This window comes from Scyliorhinus canicula, chromosome 23 (genome assembly GCF_902713615.1).
Source record: "Scyliorhinus canicula chromosome 23, sScyCan1.1, whole genome shotgun sequence".
In the NCBI taxonomy this organism is placed as follows: domain Eukaryota; kingdom Metazoa; phylum Chordata; class Chondrichthyes; order Carcharhiniformes; family Scyliorhinidae; genus Scyliorhinus; species Scyliorhinus canicula.
Window position 1 is genome coordinate 14,855,153 of NC_052168.1, and position 22,080 is coordinate 14,877,232.

At 51.7% G+C, this 22,080-nt stretch overlaps 1 protein-coding gene across 2 annotated transcripts in view; it reads left to right on the plus strand.

The window, feature by feature from the left end:
- Positions 1-566: 566 nt before the first annotated feature.
- The window catches only part of csf2rb (colony stimulating factor 2 receptor subunit beta), a 59,839-nt gene continuing 38,325 nt past the window's right edge, over positions 567-22,080 (plus strand). The window contains exon 1 of one of the 2 annotated variants that reach the window (XM_038783626.1): positions 567-851. The gene's annotated coding sequence lies outside the window, so the exon portion shown is untranslated. Of the gene's footprint in view, positions 852-9,653; positions 9,879-22,080 lie in introns of those variants that run through there. The other variant, XM_038783624.1, reaches the window with a different exon arrangement.

Consider the following 22,080-nt stretch of genomic DNA (forward strand, 5'->3'; position numbering starts at 1 on the left):
ACGCAGGCACGGGGTGAATATGCAAACTCCACACGGACAGTGCCGCACACAAATCTGATTTACTCCAGTGACAGTGACCCAGGGCCGGGATTCGAACCCGGGTCCTCAGCACAGTAGGCAACAATGCTAACCACTGTACCACAGTGCTGCCCCTAAAGGCCACCGTGCTGCCCCTAAAGGCCACCGTGCTGCCCCTAAAGGCCGCAGTTTTTATGACGGCATAGGGACATAGTCCCAAAAATGGAAAATCCAGTCCCTTTATATCTGACTTTCTCTCTCTCTCTCTCTGCCTGCCGCTGTGTTCTATCTCTGAACTGTATTTCCTCTATTCCTCTGAGTTCCTGTGACTGATTAACCCTCGGGCCATGTTTGATCCTGATCTCTGACTGGTCGTGTGCCTTCAGTTCAGTTTCTCTGTGCCCCTCTCTTCCTGATGTGTGTGACTGCTATTCCTGCTTCCCTGACTCTGGCCTGTCTCCCTCCACCCACACACACATGGAATGTGCGTCACTGAAACACTCCGACATCTGCCAAAACCTATCCTTGGAATTTCCCAACTTCTCAACCAAAAAAAAAGATCAGTGTCTCAATCTGTTTCCAGTTAGTCAGGCCGATGTTTTTGATGAATCCGTCTCGACAACGTTTCAGAAACGCTCTGGGGAAATACATGGCCCAGGCACACTTCTGACACTTAAACCTTCGGCAATCTTAAAGGTCTTTGTCTGGTGTAGCCTGTGAGAAAACTTCACTCCAGTCAGCAGCCTGGTCCAGGTGACATCAGAGAGGAAATCCTCAACGAGCTAAACAGTTCGAGCCGGTCGGAGTTGGAGCAACAGGCAGAGACGGAGAAGGTAAGCGCTTAACCAGTTTGCTTCAGCTTTCAAACGAAGGAGCTTTAACATCGATTCATTGTGTCCACTCATGTCTGACCTCGGTCTGTCTCTGCAGAGCGCCGCACACAAATCTGATTTACTTCAGACGTTTCAGAGCAATCATTCTCTGGCTCAAAAAGAGGATTACCCTGAATTCTCTTTGATTTATTGGTGACTCTCATATCTTTGGGAGTATCTGTAGCGTAATTCATGGCGTCCCTGCCTCTGAATTCCAGGTTCAAGTCCTACCCCAAGACTTGATGGTCAAGGAAAGTCCAGTCATTCACAAATGCCCCCTTCCCGCTACTATTATCTCTTTCTGAAAGACCTGGAACTTTTATTCAGTTACTCGCTCACTGGCCGTCAATGGACCCAACATTTACTGCCCACCCTCTGATTGGCCCTTGAGAAGGTGCCGCCTTGAACCGCTGCAGTCCCCTGGGGTGTAGGTGCAGCCACTCTGCTGTTAGCGGGGGGAGTTCCTGGGTTTTGACCCAGCGGCAGTGAAGGAACGGCTGATATATTTCAAAGTCAGGATGGTGTGTGGCTCGGAGGGGAACTTCCAGGTGCTGGTGTCCCCAGGTGCCTGCTACCCTTATCCTTCTAGATGGTAAAGGTTGTGGGTTTGGTGGGCGTAGTCGGATTTTGCTCAGACAAAGCAAATACCAGGTTCAGCACAGCCCCTTCCCTAGTTGCACTATCTACATATTGTTTTAAGAAGCCCTCCTGGATGCTCCTTACAAACTCTGCCCCGTCCAAGACTGTATCTATAACAGACACCTAGCTGAGGCTCCTTAAGCAGAACTGGAGAGCACTTTGAATTAAAGAATCATAGAATGCTTACAGTGCAGAAGGATACCATTCAGCCTATCGAGTCTGCACCAACCCTCAGAAAAAGCGCCCTACCTGGGCCCACGCCCCTCCATCCCTGTAGCCCCACCTAACCTTTTGGACATTAAGGGGCAATTTAGGACGGCCAATCCACCTAACCTGCACATCCTTGGACTGTGGAAGGAAACTGGAGCATCCGGAGGAAACCCACGCAGACACGGGGAGAGCGTGCAAACTCCACACAGACAGTCACCCAAGGCCGGAATCGAACCTGGGTCCCTGGAGCTGTGAGGGCGTGGTGGTAACCACTGTGCCACCGTGCCGCACCCCCACCCCCCCCCCCCCCATCCCACCCCCCAGATGGGTAAAGCAAGAGGAAGCCCCACCTCCCGATTGGAACAGGTTCCCTGCCCAAGAAAAGTTAGTGTAGGGCGCCTCAACTTTTGCTTGATTATTATGGGTTGTGGTGGTGGGGTGAGGGGTCGCGGGAGGGGGAGGGGGCGTTATCAAGGGCTGCTGCTGAAGGCCCACTCACTGCCGCACTTGTGAGGCTGCCCCAACAATGTCCTTTTCTGTGTACAACAACAACTTGCATTGGTATGGAGCCTTCCCCAGCCACCAGGATGGAGTCGTTGTCCGAAAGTAGGAATCGGAGCAGCCGGCTTGCGCAATGCCAGCCCCCCGCTAGCAGCGGTGTCAATCCGCGTTTGTGACTTTGAACGTGGGATCAGCATCAGCCGTGGAACATCCCTTGGCCGTCTTCGGAATTGCCCCATGGGAAGTTTTACAACCAGCAGAGCAGGCGGATGGGGCCTCAGGTGAAACATCTCGGCCATAGAATCACCTCCTCCAATCGGGAATCGAACCATAGAATCCCTACAGTGCAGAAGGAGGCCATTCGGCCAATCGGGTCTGTACCGACCCTCCGAAAGAGCATCCGCCAAACTTGATTTTGGACAGGAATTTCAACCTGGAGACTGAGAGGCAGGAATCAATGAACTTTGGAGAAGGCCATTCAGCCCCTCGTGTCTGCTCCAGCATTCACTGAGATTGTGGCTGAGCATCCATCTCAACGGCACATTCCCGCCACTACCCCCATACCCCTTGATGCCATTAGTTTCCAGGGGTGGGATTATCCGGACACGCCTACTACGGGACTATAAATTTCCGCCCAAAGTCAAACGGATTTTTGCCGGCCTGTCAAACTTTCCACCCCCCGCCGTTACGGAGCAGAACAGGACGGGAAAAACCCGCCCAGAAATGTATCGACCTCTGCCTTGAAGGTGCTCAATGATTGAGTTTCCACAGCCCCCCCCGCGGGCTGGAGAATTCCAAAGGTTCATCATTGAAGAAATTCCTCCTCATCTTCGAACTCCTTATCCTGAGATTATGCCTCCTGGTTCTAGACTCACCGGCCCGGGGGAATCATTCTATCCACATCGATCCTGTCACGCCCTGTGAGAATTTTATAGCTTTCAATGAGATCATTTCTCATTCTTTGAAGCTCTAAAGAATGCAGGCCCAGATTCTTCAATCTCTCCTCATAAGATCATCCCAGGGATCAGTCTGGTGAATCTGGGAAGTGTCAAAGGCAAGAGAAGGTATTTCATCTGCGTTCCCTTGCCTTTTGTTCAAGAGAAACACCTTAGAACATACCGGGCAGCACGGTAGCACAGTTTCTTCACGGCTTCAGGATCCTAGGTTCGATTTCCGGCTTGGGACACTGTCTGTGCGGAGTCTGCACGTTCTCCCCATGTCTGCGTGGGTTTCCTCCGCCCGTTTCCAAAGGTGTGCAGGTTAGGTGGATTGGCCGTGCTAAATTGCCCCTTAGTGTCCATAAAGTGTCCATAAAGGTTAAGTAGGGTTACTGGGTTACGGGGATAGGGTGGAGGTGTGGGCTTGGGTATGGTGTTCTTGCCAAGGGCCGGGGCAGACTCGATGGGCTGAATGTCCTCCTTCAGCACTGTAAATTCTATGATTCTATGAAGTCATTTCCGCTCTAACTCATTAATGTTGGATGGAAGGCTACCAAACCAATACATTATCTCGTGCACAGGTACTAGTCATTTGGCCCAACTAATGTTGACGTTCCTCATAACTCACCTCGTATCACCTCAAGCATCACAGCCCTTATCCCTCATGTGTTTCTGTGAATGAAAGTCTCCATAGTCCTCGATGACAATGGGCTGAGGGGGAGAGCTGATTTAACCTGAGGGTCACCACACCTCAGGCGAGGGGCAAGGTTGAGAAGGCGGGGCCTTCATGAATAACCTCAGCCAATACGGGAATTGAACTCTGCGCTGGTGGTATCTCTCCGCATCACAGACCAGCCGTCCAGCCAGCTGAGCTAAACCAGCCCCTGTTTATCTCGCTCCCCCATAGAAGCCTTTGTACTATTCATCTCAGACAGTGTCAGCAGTGACTCAATGGATAGTGCTTTCGCCCCTGAGTCAGAAGACCGTGGGGTGGCGTTCTGCCCAGTGACTTGAGCACAGGGATCTCGGCTGGCACCTCTGTGCTGTTAGAAGGGGGGGGAGAGGTGTTAAACCTTCATAAGTGGCTGTAAAAGAGCCCGTGGCACAACTTAGAGGAAGAGCCAGGGGGTGTTCCCTGATGTCCTAACCAATGTTAATGCAGCCATCACGGTAGCACAATGGTTAGCACAATTGCTTCACAGCTCCAGGGTCCCAGGTTCGATTCCCGGCTTGGATCACTGTCTGTGCGGAGTCTGCACGTTCTCCCCGTGTGTGCGTGGGTTTCCTCCGGGTGCTCCGGTTTCCTCCCACAGTCCAAAGATGTGCAGGTTAGGTGGATTGGCCGTGCTAAATTGCCCTTAGTTTTCAAAATTGCCCTTAGTGTTGGGTGGGGTTACTGGGTTACAGGGATAGGCTGGAGGTGTGGGCTTGGGTAGGGTGCTCGTTCAAAGAGCTGGGGCAGACTCGATGGGCCGAATGGCCTCCTTCTGCACTGTAAATTCTATGATTCTATCAACATCACTAAAACAGATGAGCCGATCAGAGAAATTGTTGTTTGCGGGATCTTGCTGTGTGTGAATTGGCTGCCATGTTTCCTACGTCACAGCAGTGGCTACACTTCAAAAGTACTTGATTGGTTGTAAGGCACCGGGGAATGTCCCGCGCGGTGAATACATAAACGGAAGTCTTTGTTTTCTGTCTTTTACCTGCACTATTTGGGAGCTAGCAAATTCCCTCAGAGGTTTCTTTGTCGCCCACACCTGGGTGTTGAACTGCGCAGTCCGTTAAGATTGCTAGGTGGTACTCATGTGCCTCTCTTAATGGGAATGTTGATTTTGAAGTTTCGCTGCACATTCCAGAATGCCGCTCGGCTGCACACCTCAGTGGGAACGTTGGCAGCGAGAGTTTGACGTTTTCCCCATTTTTACCGATTGCATTTACTGGTGGCCATCTCGTACTGACCTCTTCTGGTTTTGGAAATATTCAATGGAGTGCGATCCCCGCAAGAGCTCGATTCACCAGTATCGTAGAATCATAGAACCCCGACAGTACAGAAAGAGGCCATTCAGCCCATCAGGTCTGCCACTCTATCCTCGTAACCCAGTAACCCCACCTAACCTTTTGGACACTAAGGGGCAATTTAGCAAGGCCAATCCACCCTAACCTGGACTGTGGGAGGAAACCGGGGCACCCGGAGGAAACCCACGTAGACGCAGGGAGAACGGGCCGACTCCGCACAGGCAGTCACCCGAGGCTAGAATCGAACCCAGCTCCCTGGCGCCGAGAGGCAGCAGTGCTAACCACTGCACCACCTTGCCGCCCTGTGATGACTTGTTAGGATGCTCGCTGGTTATTCGCTATCTTTGTGCTGTCAAAGGGACTTTCCAGTGAATCGGGAACACGCTGCCTGGCAGCGTGCAGGAGGCAGGATCAATCGAGGCATTCAAGAGGGCATTGGCTGATCATTTGACTGGAAACAATCTGCAAGGGGGTGCAGGGAAAAGGCAGGAGAATGTCACTGAGGCAGATTGCAATTTTGCAGAGCCGGTGCAGACAATGGGCTGAATGGCCTCCTTCTGCACCGTAACAATTCCGTGATTCTGTGACGTGCGAAACAACAACGACAGGACAGTCCGTTTAAGGTGTTACATGAGGATCAATACCGGGCAGGACACCAGAGAGAAATTTGTTTGCTATCTGACTGGGCCCACACGATCTTGGGTTGAACATTCCATCCAAAAGCCCCTGAGAGTGAAGCACACCCTCAGTACTGCACTGGAGTGCCACAGCCCAGTTCACAAACTCAAGCCCCATGGAGTGGGCAGCACGGTAGCATGGTGGTTAGCATAAATGCTTCACAGCTCCAGGGTCCCAGGTTCAATTCCCGGCTGGGTCACTGTCTGTGTGGAGTCTGCACGTCCTCCCCGTGTGTGCGTGGGTTTCCTCCGGGTGCTCCGGTTTCCTCCCACAGTCCAAAGATGTGCGGGTTAGGTGGATTGGCCGTGCTAAATTGCCCGTAGTGTAAGGTTAAGGGGGGGGGGGGTTGTTGGGTTACGGGTATAGGGTGGATACGTGGGTTTGAGTAGGGTGATCATTGCACGGCACAACATCAAGGGCCTGTTCTGTGCTGTACTGTTCTATGTTCTATGTTCTATGTTCTAAGACACACCCATCTCCCTCGAAGGAAAAGGTGCCACCCAATAAACTCCGACTGGCATTGTGATTTACGCTGCATTAATAGACCCAATATCCATATTCAGAAGGAATATATGTCAACAACAAGTTGCATTGAAATAACATAGCAAAACATGTTGTGGGGAGGGGGACACAGTGGTACAGTGGTTAGCACTGCTGCCTCATGGAGGCAGGGTCCCAGGTTCGATTCCCGGCTTGGGTCACTGTCTGTGTGGAGTTTGCACTTTCTCCCTGTGTCTGCATGGGTTTCCTCCGGGTGCTCCGGGCTCCTCCCACAGTCCAGAGATGTGCAGGTTAGGTGGATTGGCTACACTAAATTTCCCCTTAGTGTCCAAAAGTTTAGGCGGGGTTACTGGGTGATGGGGATAGGGTGGGCATGGGCCTTGGTCAGGTGCTCTTTCGGAGGGCCCCGGGCAGACTCAATGGGCTGAATGGCCTCCTTCTGCACTGTGGTGATGCTATGATGCCACGACTCTATCCCCCTGAGCCTCAAAGGAGACAAAGTAGACGCAAATCGACATCAGCCACAGGGGTATGGGGATAGGGTGGAAGTGAGAGCTTAAGTGGGTCGGTGCAGATCCGATGGGCCGAATGGCCTCCTTCTGCACTGTATGTTCTATGAAAAAAAAAGAAACCAATACAGGTGACCAAAAGCTTAATCAAAGAGAGCAATTTTAAGAACCCTCTTAAAGGGGGAGGAGCAGAAAGTGGTAAAGAAGTGGGTAATTACCCAGGTAATGAAAAAGACTCAATGGCCACTCCTGAGGCTGGGGTAGTACCTGTCAAAAAGACCCAGTAGGGGAGGCAGTATCACATCAACTGCAAACCGAGAACAGATATTGTCCAGGTTAAATGCTGAAGCTAATGAACAGTATAAATATCGGGAGATTATTTAAACGTACACTGAGCGAAACAAAAATATAATAGGTCCCTGCAGGATTTACTCATATGTGAGTGTGTGTTAAAGAAATAAAGAAATCTGGCATTTCTGCAGCATTTTAACATGTCATAAAATATGCTCGGCGTGTCTGGGAGTGAAGTGAAGATTGAGTAGAGTGAATAATTAAACACCACAGCTTAAGTACTTTTTGCCATTTTGGATAATATACTGCGGCTCCTGTAATGTCCTTTTCATTAGATACTGAGGTGAGCCAAATCTCACAGAATATTTACAGTGCAGAAGGAGGCCATTTGGCCCATTGAGTCAGCACTAGCATTCGACCTGGTCGCACTCCCTTGGCTTTCCCACCGGAACCTTGCACATTCCGTCGTCTCAGACAGCAACCCAGCTCCCCTTCCAATACCCTCGATTGGATCTGCCTCCCGCCACCCTCTCAGACAATTTCATTCGAGGCTCCCAACCACACTCTGGGTCAAAACATGTCTCCTCATATCGCCCCTTCTCCTTTTGCCCGTTATCTTCCATCTGTGCTGGACAACGATTGTCGAACAGATAGGTTTTATCGTCCGTTCATGCGAGACAGTCTTTGCTGGCGAGCCCGTCGCTTGTTGCCCATCCATAATTGCCCTGGAGAAGATGGCGGTCAGCTGCCTGCTTCAACTACTGCAGCCGATGGGTGGGATTCTCCAGCCCCCCCCCCCCCCTCCCCCCACCCCTCACCCGCTGCAGGTTTCCCCGTGGTGGAGGCCAGAGGGCGCTACCAGTCCCACCAAAGTCGATGCCGATTTACATTCCTCTCTCGTGTCGCCGTCAGTGAGCGCGGGGCAAGGGTTGACTCCGGTGGGACTGACGATCCCGCCATTGGGAAGGGCCAGAGAATTCCGCCCCCATGTGGTGTAGGTACACCTGCAGTGCTGTTCGGGAGCAAGGTCCGGTATTTGGACCCAGCGACAGTGAAGGAACGGCCGATATGTTTCCAAGTCAGGATGGTGTGTAGCTTGGAGAGGGATTTGCAGGTGATGATGTTTCCATGTTGCTGTGTTAGTCACCCTGGGGTAACACGGGCTGCAACAGGATGCAGATGAACGGTAAAGCAGACACCAAACGTAGGCGTTGGTTCAATACGATTTATTGAACTTCTGTAACAATGCACACAACTGGCTGTGGGTTGACTCTCTACTACTCTAAGTGTGCTAACTATAACTAACTAGACCAGACTAGCTCTGATCCACGTATAGTAGGTGCTAACTGATATATACACCCTGACTGTCACTACAGTTGTCACCAGTGGAATGAGGCAGAGTGCTGATGCCTCGTGTGTTTTATAGTTGGAAGCACCCCTCTGGTGTTCTGTCTGGTGATTGGTCGTGTTCTGTCCCGTATGTTGATTGGCTAACCTGGGTGTCTGTCACTTCCTGCTTTTACCTCATGATGTGCATGGGTGCATATTATGACACATCTATCTTCTGCCCTTGTCCCCCTAGGTAACGGGTTTGGGAAGTCATAGATCATAGAATCCCTACAGTGAGGAGAAGGAGGCCATTCGGCCCATCGGGTCTGCACCGACCCTCCAAAAGACCACCCTACCCAGGTTCAGGCCCCACCCTATCCCCGTAATCACACCTATCCTTTTGGATACCAAGGGGCAATTTAGCACGGCGAATCCGCCTAACCTGCACATCGTTAAACTGTGGGAGGAAACCGGAGAACCGGGAGGAAACCCACGCAGAGATGGGGAGAAAGTGCAAACTCGACACAGACAGTCACCAGAGGCCAGAATTGAACCCGGGCCCCTGGCGCTGTGAGGCTGCAGTGCTAACCACTGTGCCACCATGCTGTCTTGTAGGAGCCTTGTCAAAGGAGCCTTGGTGAGTTATTCCAGTGCAACTTGTAGATGGTACACACGGCCGTCACAGTGTACCAGGGAAGGGAGTGAATATTGAAGGTGGCGATACGGGCGCCAATCAAGCGGGGCTGCTTTGTCCTGGATGGTATTGAGCTTGTCGAGTGTTGTTGGAGCTGCACTCATCCAGGCAAATGGGGAGTATTCCATCACACTCCTGACCTGTGCCTTGTAGATCGTGGACAAGCTTCAGCAAGTCATTCCCGGCACAGGCTTTGAGGGCCAAATGTCCTGTTCATGTGCTGTCTAGTTCTTTAATTCTTTTAGTTACTTTTCAACCTCCTGATTTAAGAACAAAGTAATTCCTGGGCATACATTCAAGACGTGAATCAGTTCGACCGTCAGGGGAGGGGAGAGAGCTGCCACTGGGATAGTCTCAGAGTGTTTGTGTCTGTGGCATTGTGCCAGTTCTCAGGCTGGAGTGGTGTTGCAATAACTTTGCTCCACCCAAGGCTCCTCCCATCCTTTGGTCTCGATTAATTTGTAAGTCAGAGTTGCGGACGTGTTAGTGAAGTGGAGAAGAAGTTGGACCTGGGTCAGTTTGAGTTTCTGTTCCCAGGGGATATTTTTTTTTTCCCAGTGAACTGTTTTCAATGAAGCTTTAGGGAAAAACTGGTGGGGCAGCAGCTGCGGGGCTCCATGCACATCCAAGTGGCATCGGTTCCAGCATCGCACCGTCAGAGCCATGGGACAGCAGGGCGGTAAGAACACCGACAATCTTACCCTGTGTTAGAAATAGCAAGGGGTTAGGGTGATTTCTAGAGGAGACGGAACGGTGGGAATTAAAATAGGGAACGCTGGGAAAACTCAGCTGGTCCGGCCCCCCCCCCCCCCCCCCCGTGTCTATGGAGAGAGAATATAGAGTTAACGATTCGAGTCCGTATGACTCAGTTTCACAAACTGTGGGAATGGGAATTGTGCAGGAGCTGTGGGAATGGGAATTGTGCAGGGGCTGTGGGAATGGGAACTGTGCAGAGGCTGTGGGAATGGGAACTGTGCAGGAGCTGAGGGAATGGGAATTGTGCAGGAGCTGTGGGAATGGGAATTGTGCAGGAGCTGTGGGAATGGGAATTGTGCAGGAGCTGTGGGGCTGGGAATTGTGCAGGAGCTGTGGGAATGGGAATTGTGTAGGAGCTGTGGGAATGGGAATTGTGTAGGAGCTGTGGGAATGGGAACTGTGCAGGAGCTGTGGGAATGGGAACTGTGCAGGAGCTGTGGGAATGGGAATTGTGTAGGAGCTGTGGGAATGGGAATTGTGTAGGAGCTGTGGGAATGGGAACTGTGCAGGAGCTGTGGGGCTGGGAACTGTGCAGGAGCTGTGGGAATGGGAACTGTGCAGGAGATGTGGGAATGGGAACTGTGCAGGAGCTGTGGGGCTGGGAACTGTGCAGGAGCTGTGGGAATGGGAACTGTGCAGGAACTGTGGGAATGGGAACTGTGCAGGAGCTGTGGGGCTGGGAACTGTGCAGGAGCTGTGGGAATGGGAACTGTGCAGGAGATGTGGGAATGGGAACTGTGCAGGAGATGTGGGAATGGGAACTGTGCAGGAGATGTGGGAATGGGAACTGTGCAGGAGATGTGGGATTGGGAATTGTGCAGGAGCTGTGGGGCTGGGAACTGTGCAGGAGCTGTGGGAATGGGAACTGTGCAGGAAATGTGGGAATGGGAATTGTGCAGGAGCTGTGGGGCTGGAAATTGTGCAGGAGCTGTGGGAATGGGAATTGTGCAGGAGCTGTGGGGCTGGGAATTGTGCAGGAGCTGTGGGGCTGGGAACTGCAGGAGCTGTGGGGCTGGGAATTGTGCAGGAGCTGTGGGAATGGGAATTGTGCAGGAGCTGTGGGAATGGGAACTGTGCAGGAGCTGTAGAATTGGGAATTGTGCAGGAGCTGTGGGAATGGGAACTGTGCAGGAGCTGTAGAATTGGGAACTGTGCAGGAGCTGTGGGAATGGAAACTGTGCAGAAATTGCGGGAATGGGAACTCTACAGAAACTATCGGAATGGGAGCCCTGCAGGAGCTGCAGAGCTGGGAACTGTGCTGGAGCTGTGGGATTAGGGATTGCGCAGGAGCTGCAGAGCTGGGAATGGTGCTGGAGCTGTGGGATTAGGGATTGCGCAGGAGCTGCAGAGCTGGGAATGGTGCTGGAGCTGTGGGATTGGAAACTGTGCAGAAACTATGGGAATGGGAACTGTGCAGGAGCTGTGGGGTTGGGAACTTTGGTGATACCCAAAGTTGCAACTCCCACCAACCCACCCCCCCCCCCCCCCAACCTCCCCATGCTTGTTGCCAAACATGCCTCCCCATTGCTTATGCTGGAATCCGAATCCCTTTTTAAGCCTCTTCCTTTGGGAAAATTAGCCGTGGATGTCATCATCTCCAGGAAGCGACTGCCTTTGTATTCATTAGATAGAGCCGCAGAGTTCTATACAGCACAGAAACAGGCCCTTCGGCCCATCCCGTCTGTCTGTGCCGGCTGTCAAACACCTAATCCCGTTTTCCAGCACCTGGTCCGTAGCCTTGTGTGTCAGGGCGCTTCAAGTGCTAAATGCTTCTTAATTGTTCCATGTCAACCCGAATCTGAGTCATTATCATAGCATCAAAAGGATGGGTGGCGGGTGATTACAGCACAGAGGGAGGCCACTCTGCCTCTCTGCAGGAGCAACTCACCTCGTTTCCCACCCCCCCCCCCCCTTCTCCTCCCCCCTTCCTTCCCCTGTAACCCTCCGAGTGTAGGCTAGTTTAATTATTCATTGTTTTCTGTTGCTGATTTCAATCAGGAACCATGGCCTTGAGGGGAGTAGCGGGGTGGGGGGAGGGGGCAATGAAGAGAAGGGGTGTTGGTTGGAAGAGACAAAGCGAGGTGGGAGAGAAACGCAGGCATAGCCCAGAAGGGCCGAATGGCCTGTTTCTGCACTGTAAATTCCTTTTTTGCAATTCTATGGGATCCTCATTATTTGACACCCTACTTTGTGTTCCCTCATTGTTTAAGTGGCGTGGTTGGAAGGTACGGTTTCCTCTGCTTGCTGTATGTTGCCGACATACATGGTAGCATGGTGGTGTGCGTGGGTTTCCTCCGGGTGCTCCGGTTTCCTCCCACAGTCCAAAGACGTGCAGGTTAGGTGGATTGGCCATGCCAAATTGCCCGTAGTGTAAGGTTAATGGGGGGATTGTTGGGTTACGGGTATACGGGTTACGTGGGTTTAAAGTAGGGTGATCATTGCTCGGCACAACATCGAGGGCCGAAGGGCCTGTTCTGTGCTGTGCTGTACTGTTCTATGTTCTATTTGAACGTAGGGTCTCATGTGCTGGAATTAATGAAATGTGGAGGTCTGGACAATGGCCCGAAAGAATAATGGGGCAGCACGGTAGCATAGTGGTTAGCATCAATGCTTCACAGCTCCAGGGTCCCAGGTTCGGTTCCCGGCTGGGTCACTGTCTGTGCGGAGTCTGCAAGTCCTCCCCGTGTGTGCGTGGGTTTCCTCCGGGTGCTCCGGTTTCCTCCCACAGTCCAAAGATGTGCGGGTTAGGTGGATTGGCCATGCTAAATTGCCCTTAGTGTCCTAAAAAGTAAGGCTAAGGGGGAGTTGTTGGGTTACGGGTATAGGGTGGATACGTGAGTTTGAGTAGGGTGATCATTGCTCGGCACAACATCGAGGGCCGTAGGGCCTGTTCTGTGCTGTACTGTTCTAAATCTAAATTCTAAATATCAGTTGTAGGGAAGCATTTTCCCTCCTCCTTAGCCAGTACCGGAACTCGAGGGCTGGTAAACTCAACTCACCCACTCCCCAGTGGATAAGTTGTGTTCTGTGGACAGACCCCCAATGTTGATGAGTCAGGGAGAGAGGGGGAGGCAAGAGGGGCGATAAAGGAATGGGATGGAGGTGTGTCTCGGAGAGTGTAAGCGTGCTGAAAATATCACCTCGGGTCCTTCATGGACGCTTGAGATATCCAAGAGATGAGGCTGTGCTACCATCCCAAGCTGTGGGTCGCCTTTCTTTCCAATTCATTTGTTGGATGTGGGCACCGTCGGCGAGGGCAGATTTGATTGCCCTTGAGAAGGTAGTGGTGAGCTTCTGCCTTGAATCACTGCCCTCCCTGAGGTGTCGATATGCTTTGTTAGGGAGGGAATTCCAGGACATTGACCCAGCCACAGTGAAGGAACGGTGATACATTCCCAAGACAAACGACGTTGCAGACGTAGCCGGACCGAAAGCGAAAAGGCAATTCCTTCGAAAAGTCATATTATTGTGTTACAGGGTGTGAAATTCGACTTGGGAAATAGAGCAAATCCAGGTGACGGCGAATCAGTTGCATCCTTCAGGTCCTGCATGATTTTTGTTCCCTTAATGTCATAATCTGGCTCCTGTAGCACAGTAACTGCTCGGTACTCTTGTCCTGTTGCATTGAATCTTTTTCTTTTGACTCTTTGGTTCGATGTATGTAACTCCTTTCCTGATCATACTTAAAGTCACCGAAAGCCTCGCTTTCTCCAAATCCTTCGTTGTTTATTTCTCTGTACTGTGTCTGAGGGTGTGGGTGCCTTCGGAGGCGGCACGGTAGCACATTGGTTAGCACTGTTGCTTCACAGCGCGAGGGTCCCAGGTTCGATTCCCGGCTTGGGTCACTGCCTGTGCGAAGTCTGCATGGCTTCTCCCCGTGTCTGCGCGGGTTTCCTCCGGGCGCTCCGGTTTCCTCCCACAAAGTCCCGAAAGACGTGCTTGTGAAATGAAAATGAAAATGGCTTATTGTCACGAGTAGGCTTCAATGAAGTTACTGTGAAAAGCCCCTAGTCGCCACATTCCGGCGCCTGTCCGGGGAGGCTGGTACAGGAATCGAACCGTGCTGCTGGCCTGCCTTGGTCTGCTTTAAAAGCCTGCGATTTAGCCCAGTGAGCTAAACCAGCCCCTAGTGAGCTAAACCAGCCCCTGTTATGTGAATTGGAAATTCTGAATTCTCCCTCTGTGTACCTGAACAGGCTCCGGAATGTGGCGACTGGGGGATTTTCACAGTGACTTAATTGCAGTGTTAATGTAAGCCTACTTGTGACAATAAAGATTATTATTATTCTATTCATGGTCACAACCTTGGCATTCCTGTTTGTTTCTGGGTTGAGCTTTAAACACCCCTTCCCACCCCATCCCAGCTCACCTACTTGTGACATTGATAAAGATTATTATTATTATTATTCGTTGATGCCCATCCCAAGACAGCAGATTTCCTGGTCTAAAAGACATTAGTGAACAAGGTCTGGTAGTTCCATGGGCCAAGTATCACTGTGACTAGTTTTGGGGTGGCGGCCCCCAGTGGCCAGCAGTGGAACTTTACGGTCCCGCTGCTGCAAACGGGTTTGCTCCCTCCTCTGCCGTGAATCCTGCAGTGGGGGGTGGGGGGTGGGGGGGTGGGGGGGTGGTGGGGGTTGGGGGGGGGGGTGGAGGGGTGGGGGGGGTGGGGGGTTTGGGGGTGGGGTGGGGGGGGTGGGGGGGGGTGGGGGTGGGGTGGGGGGGGTGGGGGGGTGGGGGTGGGGTGGGGGGGTGGGGGGGGTGGGGGTGTTGGGGGGGTGGGGGGGTGGGGGGGGGGGGGGGGGTGGGGGGGGTGGGGGGGGTGGGGGGGTGGGGGGTGTGGAGTGGGGGGGTGGGGGGGGTGGAGGGGGGAGGACAATTGCTTTACAGCTCCAGGGTCCCAGGTTCGATTCCGGCTTGGGTCACTGTCTGTGCGGAGTCTGCACGTCCTCCCCGTGTGTGCGTGGGTTTCCTCCGGGTGCTCCGGTTTCCTCCCACAGTCTAAAAATGTGCAGGTTAGGTGGATTGGACATGATAAATTGCCCTTCGTGTTGGGTGGGGTTACTGAGTTACGGGGATAAGGTGGAGGTGTTGACCTTGGGGAAGGTGCTCTTTCCAAGAGCCGGTGCAGACTCGATGGGCCGAATGGCCTCCTTCTGCACTGTAAATTCTATTCTATGACATCTATGGTGTCTTCTACCATTCGCCTGTTCCTCGTTGCTACTGTGAGTGTCTGATCCCCACCGACCGCGGACTTTAGCAGTTTTCTTATTTGTGATTCGTTCCCTCCTGTTGTAGTGTCCCCCCTCACCAAGAGCAGGAATTGTCAACTTTTGTAACATTCCCGATCGCCGTACGGGGCAGGGGGTGGGGGAGTTTCCTCAAACTCCACCGTCCAATATCATGTTGACAAAGCTGCACTTCATCGGAGTTTCCGCCGGGCTTCCATCGAAGTGAAGCAGCAGGATCTGTGAGGAAATTCTGTCCCAATGTACCATCACCAGATGAACACGTTTCCTGTCAGTCTGAGTAGTAACTGTTTAACCCCGAGCGTACTGCACACTCGTCAAATGGCAAAGGGCAGTTTGCTTGCAGCCTGGCAGCACGGTAGCACAAGTGGCTAGCACTGTGGTTTCACAGCGCCAGGGTCCCAGGTTCGATTCCCGGCTGGGTCACTGCCTGTGCGGAGTCTGCATGTTCTCCCCAAGTCTGCGTGGTTTTCCTCCGGGTGCTCCGGTTTCCTCCCACAGTCCAAAGACGTGCAGGTTAGGTGGATTGGCCATGCTAAATTGCCCTTAGTGACCAAAAGGGTTGGGGTGGGGTTATTGAGTCGCAGGGATAGGGTGGAAGTGAGGGCTTAAGTGGGTTGGTGCAGACTCGATAGGCCGAATGGCACTGTATGCTCTATCTCAGCCATTCAGCCCACTGTGCCCGTGCTAGCCCTTCGAGAGGGCTTTCCAATTATTCCAGTCCCCCCACCCCGCCACCCCACCCATTCCGCTTGCCTTTCAAAAGTTAGCAAGAATAGTGAAAACTAGTCACCTAACTAGCTGAGTAACGAACGGAAGAAGCGTCCCGTTGGTGAGGTGAAATTATGAACGGAATGCGCCAACGCAAAAATGACCAAATTCCGAAAAAGAATGCTGGGAAAGGTCAGCAGACCAGGAAGTGTCTGTGGAGAGAGAGATGTGTCAATGAAACGAAGAAAAAAGTTTTTATTTCATTTCATTCATGGGCATTGCGCTTCCCAGAGGGTAGTTAAGAGTCAACCACATTATTGTGGATCTGGAGTTAGACGTGGTCCACACCAGCTACGGACGGCACATTTCTGTCCCCAAAGGGCATTGGTGAACCAGATGGGTTTTTGCGACAATCGCTTCAACATTTCATCCCAGGTCTAATTTCACCGTCTGCCATGGTGGGATTCGAACCCGGGTCTACCGGAGCACTAGCCAGGGGGCTTTCTGGGTTAGCTGTCCAGTGATAATGGGGGGGGATTCTCCGTTGCCCGACGCCAATATTGGAATCGGCGATCGACCGGAGAAATGGTTCCGACGCCCAAATTGGGGGCGCCCACCGGTTTGACGCCATTTTTTGAGTCGCCTCCCTCTCCGAAATGGCATCATGGCGTGGTGCGCCGCACGCCATTGAAACGGCGTTGGCGCGTCATTGGAAGGCCCTCCCCCGATGGGCCGAGTTCCCCGCGACCGGGCGGTTGGCATGTGGCCTGACGGGTTGGCAACCTGGCATGGCGGCCGCGGACTATGACACTGGTCGAGGGCCTCTGCGAGGGCTGGAGTGACTGGAGGGGGGGGGGGCGGTGGCCAGGGGGTGTCCTGTGGGGCCGTATTTGGCAGGTCGGGTCCGCGAAAGGCCGGCGCCATATTGTACGGCGCGGCCGTCGCACGTCAGCGCCGTGAGCATGCACGGCCACGGACCCGGCCATTCTCTGGCTGTTTTTGGCGTAGGAGCTGGGGGGTTTCACCCCACGCCACTGCGAGCCCTTCACCGGGCCCGGAATCGGTGAGGGTTCGGCGCCGATTCTGGCATCATAAACACGATGTTGCCGTCATAAAACGCCCGCGAGTACTCCGTTTAAGCCATCAGTTCGCCGCTGAAAGGGAGATTCCTGTCCAATACCACTAAACCACCACCTCCCCCATATGCACATGAAATGAAAATGAAAATCGCTTATTGTCACGAGTAGGCTTCAAATGAAGTTACTGTGAAAAGCCCCTGGTCCCCATATTCCGGCACCTGTTCGGGGAGGCTGGAACGGGTATTGAACCGTGCTGCTGGCCTGCCTTGGTCCGCTTTCAAAGCCAGCGATTTAGCCCAGTGTGCTAAACCAGCCCGTACCAGCTAAACATCAGACAAAAATACTTCTTAAATGTATCGTGTAATAAACAAATGATAATGGGACAATGAGAATATCAGGGTTATTTGGACATTGATTCAGGTCTTTGCACAAACATATTCATAGCGTCAGGAGCACGCGCTGACTTTGAGTTAAACCAGTGTATGCCCCTGAGGTGAACACGCCGAACACAGATATCCCTGTTTGGCAGCTGTATGATTTATCTTTGCACATACTGCCCAACCCTTTATTTGCATAGCCACTGAGGCGTCAACTTAGAAAGGTCAGTAAAGCTCAGGGAAATCCGATTTGAACTCATTTGTTTATCAGGGTTATGAATAGCTGAGCTTCGCGCTCAGCTCCACTCAACGGCGACGCCGTCCTCCCCAGGGTCGCCCACGGCGACCCTCTTTCGGTCAGCAGTTGCTGCCGCCCCAACTTCCCCATTACACACTTCCCAACTGATCCTGAATGCGGTGCGCAAGCCCAAATATCCATCCCCTGCGATGAGCAGAATTAGGAAGGCTGTGAACACGTTCTGCGATTATGGAATTATCAGAGTGATTTTAGTGGCGTGTTAGGAGTTAAGAATAGACAAAGGTGCACGAAGTGAAGTGATGAGTGCCTGCTTATTTTTTTTAATCATGGGGATGTGGACGGCACTGGCATGTCCAATGTTTGTTGCCCATCCCTAATTTCCCTTCAACTGAGCGGCTTGCGTGATGTAGGAAATTGCCATATTTTGGGCACGATCTACCAGTCACGCCGCAGTGTAACGTGGTCAGTAGATGCCGGGAGACCCCGCTCCCGGGGTGTACCCGGCTCGTTATGCCGGGCGAGATCTAACACGGTCTCGTGAGACATCGCGACGTGTATCTCGCCCGTTGTGGGTGGGATCACCTTTTGGCAAATCTGCATATTAGAGCGAGACAGCTAGTCTCACTCTAATATGGAGTCCACTGAGGTAACCGAGGCTTTGGTATCTGTCCCCTTCGCCTCGGAGCCTCACCCGCAAACGGGGACCAGATGGCACGCGTGGGGGTCTCCCAGGGGATCAGAGGGTGGTGCCCTGACACTGTGTTTGCCAGCCAGGCACCCTGGCACTGGCACCTCACGATCACTGATGGAACCATCAATTCACCAGACACGTGCTTTAAGATATGAACAGTGGTTTTAATCTACTTACTACAGGGCCAGCCTGTTACCCGTTGAACTCTCGATGAACTGCAGGCTGGCTCTGGACATAGTTATTTATACAGCAGTCAAGGGGGAGGAGTCGTGGGCGGAGCCAAGGGTGGAGCCCTGTACAAACTCCTGAGCATTCCCAGAGCTACTCCACCTAGTGGTCGGATAACGCTACTGCGCTTACAATGGTATTGGTAAATACAGTGTGAATTACTATGTTACATTCACCACAATCACTAAGGAGGTAGTGTTGAGCAAGCTAATGGGGCTAAAGGTAGACAAGTCTCCTGTCCCTGATGGAATTCACCCGAGAGTGCAAAAAGAGGTTGAGGGGGAAATAGCAAATGCACTCGGGGTAATTTGCCAAAATTCACTGGACTCTGGGGCAATTCTGACAGATTGGAAAACAGCAAATGTGAAGCCACTGTTTAAAAAAACAGATAGACGCACATTCTTCCCATCTTTGCGTGGGTTTCGCCCCCACACCCCAAAGATGTGCAAGGTGGATTGAACACGCTAAATTGCCCCTTAATTGGAAAAAATGAATTGGGTTCTCTAATTTTTTTTTTAAAGCAGGTAGACAAAAAGGCGGGGAACTATATGCTGGTTAGCTTAACTTCTGTAGTGGGGAAAATGCTTGAATCTGTTGTTAAGAAAAAAATAGCAAGACATCTGGATAGAAATTTTCCCATTGGGCAGAAGCAGCATGGGTTCATGAAAGGCAGGTCATGTTTGTCTAATTTAGTGGAACTCTTTGAGGACATTACGAGGCAGTGGAGAACGGGGAACTGGTCGATGTGTATCTGGATTTCAAGAAGGCATTCGACAAGGTGCCGCACGAAAGGCTGCTGCATAAGATAAAGGTGCATGGCATTATGGGCAATGTATTAGCAAGGATAGAGGATTGGTTAACTGGCAGAAAGCAAAGAGTGGGGCTAAATGAGTGTTTTTCTAGTTGCCGATCAGTGGCTACTGGTGTGCCTCAGGGGTCAGTGTTGGGTCCGCAATTGTTCACAATTTACATAGATGATCTGGAGTTGGGGACCAAGTGTAATATGTCAAAGTTCGCAGATGACACTAAGTTCGAGGGATATAGACAGTTTAAGTGAGTGGATAAGGGTCTGGGTCTGGCAGATGGAGTTCAATGTTGATAAATTATGGGCAGCACGGTAGCATTGTGGATCGCACAATTGCTTCACAGCTCCAGGGTCCCAGGTTCGATTCCGGCTTGGGTCACTGTCTGTGCGGAGTCTGCACGTTCTCCCCGTGTGTGCGTGGGTTTCCTCCGGTACTCCGGTTTCCTCCCACAGTCCAAAGATGTGCAGGTTAGGTGGATTGGCCATGCTAAATTGCCCGTAGTGTCCAAAATTGCCCTTAGTGTTGGGTGGTGCTACTGGGTTATGGGGATAGGGTGGAGGTGTTGACCTTGGGTAGGGTGCTCTTTCCAAGAGCCGGTGCAGACTCGATGGGCCGAATGGCCTCCTTCTGCACTGTAAATTCTATGAAACAAATGTGAGGTCATCCATTTTGGTCGGAATAACAGCAAAATGGACTATTATTTAAATGGTAAAAAATTGCAGCATGCTGCTGTGCAGAGGGACCTGGGCATCTTTGTGCATGAATCGCAAAAAGTTGGTTTGCAGATGCAGCAGGTAATTAAGAAGGCAAATGGAGTTGTGCCCTTTATTGCTAGAGGGCTGGAGTTTAAAAGCAGGAAGGTTATGTGACAGCTGTATAGGGGGCTGGTGAGGCCACACCTGGAGTCCTGTGTGCAGTTTTGGTCTCCTTACTTGCGAAAGAATGTACTGGCCCTGGAGGGTGTGCAGAGGAGATTCACTAGGATGATTCCAGAGTTGAGAGGATTAGCTGACGAGGAGAGAGGCACTGTACTCATTGGAATTTAGAAGAATGAGGGGATCTTACAGAAACATATAAAATTATGAAGGGAATAGATAAGATAGATGCAGGGAGGTTGTTTCCACTGGCGGGTGAAAGCAGAACTAGGGAGCATTGTCTCAAAATAAGGGAGAGCAGATTTAGGACTGAGTTGAAGAGGGACTTCTTCACCCAAAGGGTTGTGAATCTATGGAATTCCCTGCCCAGTGAAGCTGTTGAGGCGACCCCGTTAAACGTTTTTAAGGCAAAGGTAAATAGATTTTTAAACAGTAAAGGAATTAAGGGTTATGGTGAGCGGGCAGATAAGTGGAACAGCGTCCACAAAAAGATCAGCCATGATCGTATTGAGTGGCGGAGCAGGCTTGAGGTGTCGGATGCCCTACTCCTGCTCCTAGTTCTTATGTTCCTATGTTATGTTCAAATCTCACGGGGGTGGCTTGAGGCAACCTTCCAGGAATTGATATGAAGATATAGTGCCTGGCCCAGCATCTAAATGAGAACAGAAATCTACTGTTGTCAATGTCGAGTTAAAAAAATTCCCCAAATGCTCAAAATACCCAGCATTAACTCCGGAATTATGTCAATTTGCCGTCGCGATTGTGCTGAGCAACACTAACATGTTGACTCACAACAGGCAGCCATTGCTGGATGCATTACATGCTGCAACTCCAACAGAGAGGGCAGAAAGGACAACAAATGCCCCAAACGTCTGGCCTCTGGGTAGCCAGGGACCAGACATGTACCTCAAGGTATGTGATGACACCCCTCAGAGGTCCCTACTCCATGGACTCCATGGGAATCGCCTGGGAAGTTTGAGGTTCCAGAGGACAATAGACCCTCCCCCAGACCCTCCAAAAAAATCTCCCACTTGGATTGGATTGGATTGGATTTGTTTATTGTCACGTGGACCGAGGTACAGTGAGAAGTATTTTTCTGCGAGCAGCTCAACAGATCATTCAGTACATGGGAAGAAAAGGGAATTAAACAAAATTCAAGAAAATACATAATAGGGCAACACAAGATATACAATGTAACTACATAAGCATTGGCATCGGATGAAGCAGACAGGGTGTAGTGTTAATGAGATCAGTCAATAAGAGGGTCATTTAGGAGTCTGGTGACAGTAGGGAAGAAGCTGTTTTTGAGTCTGTTCGTGCGCGTTCTCAGACTTCTGCATCTCCTGCCCGATGGAAGAAGTTGGAAGAGTGAGTAAGCAGGGTGGGAGGGGTCTTTGATTATGCTGCCCACTTTCCCCAGACAGCGGGAAGTGTAGATGGAGTCCATGGATGGGAGGCAGGTTCGTGTGATGGACTGGGCGGTATTCACGACTCTCTGAAGTTCCTTGCGGTCCTGGGCCGAGCAGTTGCCATACCAGGCTGTGATGCAGCCAGATAGGATGCTCTCTATAGTGCATCCGTAAAAGTTGGTACGGGTTAATGTGGACGGTTGGTAAGGGTTAATGTGGACGGAGTTAGAGTGGGAGACTTTTGGCAGTTCCAACTTCCTTATTTGGATAGTTACCCAGGAAGTATTAGATAGATTGAAATCCAGCCTAACACCAGGATAACTATGCAACTGACTTCCTCCACCCCATCCTCACTTACTAAGATACCCTCAACTTACCATACCCATCCCACCTCCTTACCCACTCTACTTCCTCACCCATCCTCTCCCCTTACCCACCTAA